Source organism: Eleginops maclovinus, chromosome 22 (assembly GCF_036324505.1).
Source record: "Eleginops maclovinus isolate JMC-PN-2008 ecotype Puerto Natales chromosome 22, JC_Emac_rtc_rv5, whole genome shotgun sequence".
Taxonomy (NCBI): domain Eukaryota; kingdom Metazoa; phylum Chordata; class Actinopteri; order Perciformes; family Eleginopidae; genus Eleginops; species Eleginops maclovinus.
In genome coordinates, this window is record NC_086370.1 from 6,311,095 (window position 1) to 6,316,782 (window position 5,688).

Consider the following 5,688-nt stretch of genomic DNA (forward strand, 5'->3'; position numbering starts at 1 on the left):
AAATGAGAAAGGATGTTAGTGATAAAATAAAACCGGAAATGACACACAGGAAATGGCAGACAACAAAAAGGATTATTGGACACAGACTAGACAATACATATACATAAACTAAGGTCAACAAACCATAACCATAATTCAGCATATTTGCCGAGACACAACAATTATATACTGTTCATCTAAGTTCAGCATGAACTGCCACCAACTTGTTTTACTAATGGTTAAACATTTAAACACAAGCTAAAAATGCATTACTCTCCAGCAGGTTTGACTACTGTAATGCTCTTTTTAATGGTCCTCCAAAAAAGCTATTCGAGAGACTACAGCTATTACGGGACTTTGCTGCCAGGCCTTTAAAAAAACAACAAACAGAGATCCTATTTCTCCTGTCTTAGCTGCACTGCATTGACTCTTTGTCATTGTATGTCCCTGGAAGAGAACCTAAGGTCCTCAAAATCAGGAATTTTCAATAAAAAAAACTCCTCCATAATAAAATAGGGGAAGCAGCTTTGATTCACTACTCTAGCAAAACCTATTAGCTGCACATTCTTTGGAGATTTTACATTTTTATCTGACAGTTGATAACATGTTTTCTAATTAGCAATGCACCGTTCTTTTGTTTATTGTTGTTTAAAGGACATTTATTTATTTATATTTATTTGAATTATTGTTATTGGATTTAAATGTATTTGTGTTACTTGATATTAGTGGTTTGCTTACTTTTATGTAATAGTATTTATTGTCTTGCTTATTTTTCCCTACTTGGAATGGAGTATGTATGGTTTACTTTGCAACTGCACGTGTGCTATTATGTACACAGAACAGTAAATCAACCCACACAGTATTTCTCTCTTCTGTAATGGACATCTGGAGGAATCTGGTTTGTAAATGTCATGGAATGCCACACAGGATTGTCTTAACTCTGACCACAGAGACTAATCACAAATTCCCATACCCTGGGACTCTTGGAAGTCTATCAAAAACTCCTCTTAAAATAACATGAATGTCAGAGAGCGAATGTTTACCGCACTGGAACGAAGACCTTGCAATTTGTCATTTGCTTTAACCTGCTGTACAATTTGTCCTGAACATGTTGGTTAATGTGGTTTAAGAATACAGAAGAGGAGTTCAGTTTCCTCTCTGACATCCCCCCCCACCCCGGCCCGCAGCAGATTGTCACACAGTTCTCAGGCTTTGACTTATGATGCTGCTTGTCGCACTCTATTTGAGTCAACCGTTCCAATCTGGGCCTCGCTGATCACAAGGCCCGGCTAACACATAACGACGCGTATAACCCATAGGAAACCCATACTTAAGCACTGGTCATTCCCCACTCCCTCCTGCCCCTCATTATTTTACAACCTCTGTGGCCTCTTTGCCAAAAGCCTTGGCTGTCATTATGCGGTCCAGTGTTTGGGTTTGCAAGCGCTCACCCTCTGATTTAGTAGATGGTTGCTTTAAAAAAAAAATGAAGGTATGAAACGTGGTTTAATCCGTTTTGCTTGAACACAAGACGACAGGGTCATTAAAGAACCGGACCTTTTAGTAAGAAAAAAGGGACGTTGAGATGTTCTAAAAGAGAGGGTAGATGTTTATTTTGGAGATTTCTTGGAGGCTGGTTTGAGGTTAGCCATGTGGTGCAAGGCCATGCATGAAAGGAAATGTTTGATATGAATGAAGCAGTACTAAGAGGCCTGTCGCACACAAGCTCTCTGAGTAGATGCTTGCATGCATAGTCACATGCGAGAGTAAAGAGCAACTTTGGTATGAATCATTTACTAAATGAAGTATGAATACACTGTAATTAATAACGAGACATGATGCCACATAATATTTCTTTAAACAGAACAGAGGCCGACAGAAGAAAAAAAGTACTTTTCCTAGTTACAATTTCACCTAATAAGTATCAAAAGCAACTATCTATGTTTTAAGTACATGTAGTGGGGTGCTTGGGAATGCAGCTCAGGGCCTAACTCCTCCCCCATCCACTCCCCTAATTAGGGCAGAGTATAAATTGCACCTGCTGCAAGTGTTCTTTCCTTTGGCTCTGCCTTCATGGTTGTTGGTGCAGGTAGGCTGTCCCTCTCAAAATATGTCTCAGTTACTTCTAGTTTTTATTAAGCTCACTTTTTGTTTCCTTACAGTTTGTCCGGTGACTCTTTCTTCCTGTGGTGAGTAGAGCAAAGAACCTCAATTGTTTGTGCCTCATGGTAGTCCATTCTTAACCAGATTGTTTGTATCATTGCTTTTAAATGCACCTGCTGCTGTTTTTGTGTATGCCAGTTGATGTTTTTGTTTAGTTTGTTAGTTTTTGTTTAGCCAACTGGGATTCCCCTTAGTTTGTTTAACCTTGTTTTCAGTCATTTATTTCTTCCGTTAGTAAAGCTGAGTTCACTGTTTGTTGTGGTGAAGATCACCGGGGAGCACGAGTGAGGACCTGTTTGCTGTGTGTGGTTTGCTGTGGCTGCACCTGGTGAGTATATGGTTGCACCTGGTGAGTATATGGTTGCACCCTAGTGTCACGAGAAGTAGCCTGCCACCCCATTAACTGGCCTCAGCTCACTTTAGATTTAGTTTCTTTTTTTGTATAGACTTTTAAATGTTACATTTTAGATAATCATTTTAATTCTATTATATAATCAAGATCATTTTAAAACTGAGTAATTCTTGTTGTTTCTATAACCCATTATTTTATGTCCTTTTTCTTTTGATTTACAATTAATAAAAGTTACTTTATTCTGGAACACGTCTCTGCCCCTCAGTCCTGAACCTGTCCTACTCTTTCTATGTTTATATCCTGGGGTGAAAGTCCCCAGGTGGCGTTGTCGGTCCTCCATCCCACTTCATTATAATTTAAATGTAACCACACCACCCCGCCTCATATATATTCTCAGAGAATAAGCGATCAGGATCATTTGTATTTTGTGCCTCTACTGTGACATGTCTCCATGCTGTAATGTTCAAAATGCTCTTTATTTTTTCTCATACTGCTTGTTCTGCAGCACCCCTTTTCACTCTGGAACCAGAGCCCAGAAGAAGACTGCTGCTTTGAGATGTGGCAGATGTCCCGCCCTTTAGAATGTCACTTGTGGAGCACTAGCCAATAGAAATGCAAGTGTTACATAGTGATGTCACAGAAATAAACAAAGGAATCCCATGGAGGTGTTATAGGCAGGGAGAAAAAATCCCTCTGGAGGGAACTTTGGGATTTTAGCCCGTGCAGACCATTTACACTTACACAAATCTGTATAACACACTAAAAGGTGACCCCAAAAGGCCTAACAGTACCTCTTTAAAGTCAAATTTGACTTATAGTTTTCTTGCAATGGTGGTGACCTAGATTCATTTTTTCTCATGCCTAACATTCCATCTAGGAACATTTTAGTTTATTCGTCTTCAGAGTGAGACTGGTGTTCCATAATCCTGAGATACTGTCATTTCTAAAGATCTGCTATAACCATCATGGGTTCTTTGTCATTGAGAGACGGCAGAACAATGCCATTTTTGAAAACAAATTGTAAAAAATAATTATGCAATGTTCCAGGAATCAAGACGCACCAATTCTGTTTTTCCTTTCTATTTTACAATGTCATTTAACCAAAATACCCTTCCTGGTAATTGATGGTGCGTAGCTACATTATGTTCTTGAGCACTGATACACACAACAGTAACTAAAATTGGAGTTTGCATACACAGGGATAAACAGAGCGGAGTCTGAGGGATTTTCTTGAAGCTTCCTAATTTAATCCTCTAGTCCCTAATCCGGTGTGAACCCCTAAACCCTTCCGCACACAAAAGTTGACCGACTTAATCCCAGGAGTACAGACACGTTCACGCATTCCCTAACTCTAAATGTGACTGCTGCCTTCCACACCATGCAGATTTCTCCATATTCATCACAAACCACTCTTTTTAATTCAGTTGTCAGTGATCAGTCCATCCGCTGTCCATCTTCCCACTAATGTGTCTCAATATGGGATGAGACGGAAGAAAAAGCTACAAGACTTTGGGACAACAGAACAGAGGAACTGATAAGCTGCGCAAATGACTCTGAGACACTTAGCCACAAGTTTTTCTGCACTTGTTTTGCTTTGCAAATGCAATCGGAGACATACGTTTTCAGCATTTGCAGCTCATATAAGAAGAATTAAAAATGGAAGTATTGAAAAGTCTTGATGAGCTTGACTCCTACCCGCCCCCTCACTAAAATAAACTCATTATTTGCGAAAAAATCCATGACTAGGGCAAAAGAAAAAGAAGGCCCCTCACTCAGGGGGCGAACAGATGAAAGAATGAACGGTGGAGGGAGGGATGGTTGGTGGGTGGAGATGGACGGATGGGGTGTGGGGGGCACAGTAGGGGGCTAATTCTCCCCATGCCCTGCTGCAGCTGTGCCCCTGAAACTGACTGACAGATCCCTGTGCGTAGGGGGGGTTTGTGCATATGTCAGAACAGTGAGGGGCCTGCCAACTTCCTGTTTTCACACTTTAGATAGCAGTCGATCTTTAACTTTCTCCCCGGGGAGCAGCATTGTCGCAAATATTTTTCACCCCACACAAAGGGGGGCGCAGGTTATCTGGGAAGATTCTCTAATGGAAATACAAGTAAGATTTCTGATAAAGGCCTTCTGGCCCAAAAATATCTTTAATAGTAAAAGATAATGTTAGATTTGGTGCCTTGGTGGCTTGGAGGTCATTCCACCAACCACAGACTGCAGTTACCAGATTTTAATGGGGCCAGCCATGTTGAACCCCTCTTTCTCTCCTTTAATTTCAGGTTTCCTTCTACTATAGATTTCTAATATGATGTGCTTAATAAATATAACAAAATATAACATAAGCTATCAAGCATTATTGATTTAAGCTAAGCAGTCCATTTACATCAACTTAGCCGGTAGCCCTGATTCTCACTTTACATTACATATGGTTCATGTTATTCCTACACCTGCTGCTCCTGAACATCAAGCATTGAAGAACAATTTGAAGACTCATACAAACAGTCGTGCGAATGAGGGATCAGACAGAAACATCCCCCCAAAAAACACTCGTATTAGAAAAAAAAGTTACTGCATTTTTCTTGTTTCAATTGTCTTACATCTTCTTATTTATGCAATTGCATTGGACTTTCATAACCCTTGGATAGTGATATTTGCAAGGAACTGAAACAAAAGCTGTCCTTTCTCGTTAAATATTGATCCCTTTTTATAGAAAATAGCATACCATTATTTTTCTGACCTAACATATTGTCCAAAGTGTTTTTAAGTAAATCAGTTTGAAAATGTTATACGTAATGAATATACTATGGTAAAGTCTTTCATTCAGCACATTTTCAAAAATAGCCTGTTTCCTGAGCTTTCTTAATAACTGCTACCAACTTTAGAGATATTAGATATTTAGTCACTTTGTTTTGCTTTCTAACCACAGTAAAGTCAGATTACATCTCCAAAAATGGCACTTTAAATACCATTCAAATGATATCTGGGAAAAACAAAGTACAAGAAATGCTGACTAACTACAAAAAAAGCTTGTGACCTTGAACAAAACCTGCCCCTCTAAGCACACCCAAGCCAAACTGGAGAAAGTCCTGCATGGGCATTCAAAAAAAGACATGAAACATTGTAAGAGCAGCCCCCCCTCCTGTGGCGGGACCGTAAGCACAGTAACCTTATATCAAAGCTTGGCATGTAGAGGA

General features: G+C 39.7%; 1 long non-coding RNA gene across 1 annotated transcript; it reads left to right on the top strand.

The window, feature by feature from the left end:
* The first annotated feature begins 2,044 nt into the window (after nt 1-2,044).
* Nucleotides 2,045-3,357, top strand: LOC134859166 (uncharacterized). Its single transcript, XR_010165052.1, has 3 exons — nt 2,045-2,068; nt 2,142-2,168; nt 3,000-3,357. It is a non-coding gene; the product is annotated as an uncharacterized LOC134859166 (long non-coding RNA).
* The last annotated feature ends 2,331 nt before the right edge of the window (nt 3,358-5,688 follow it).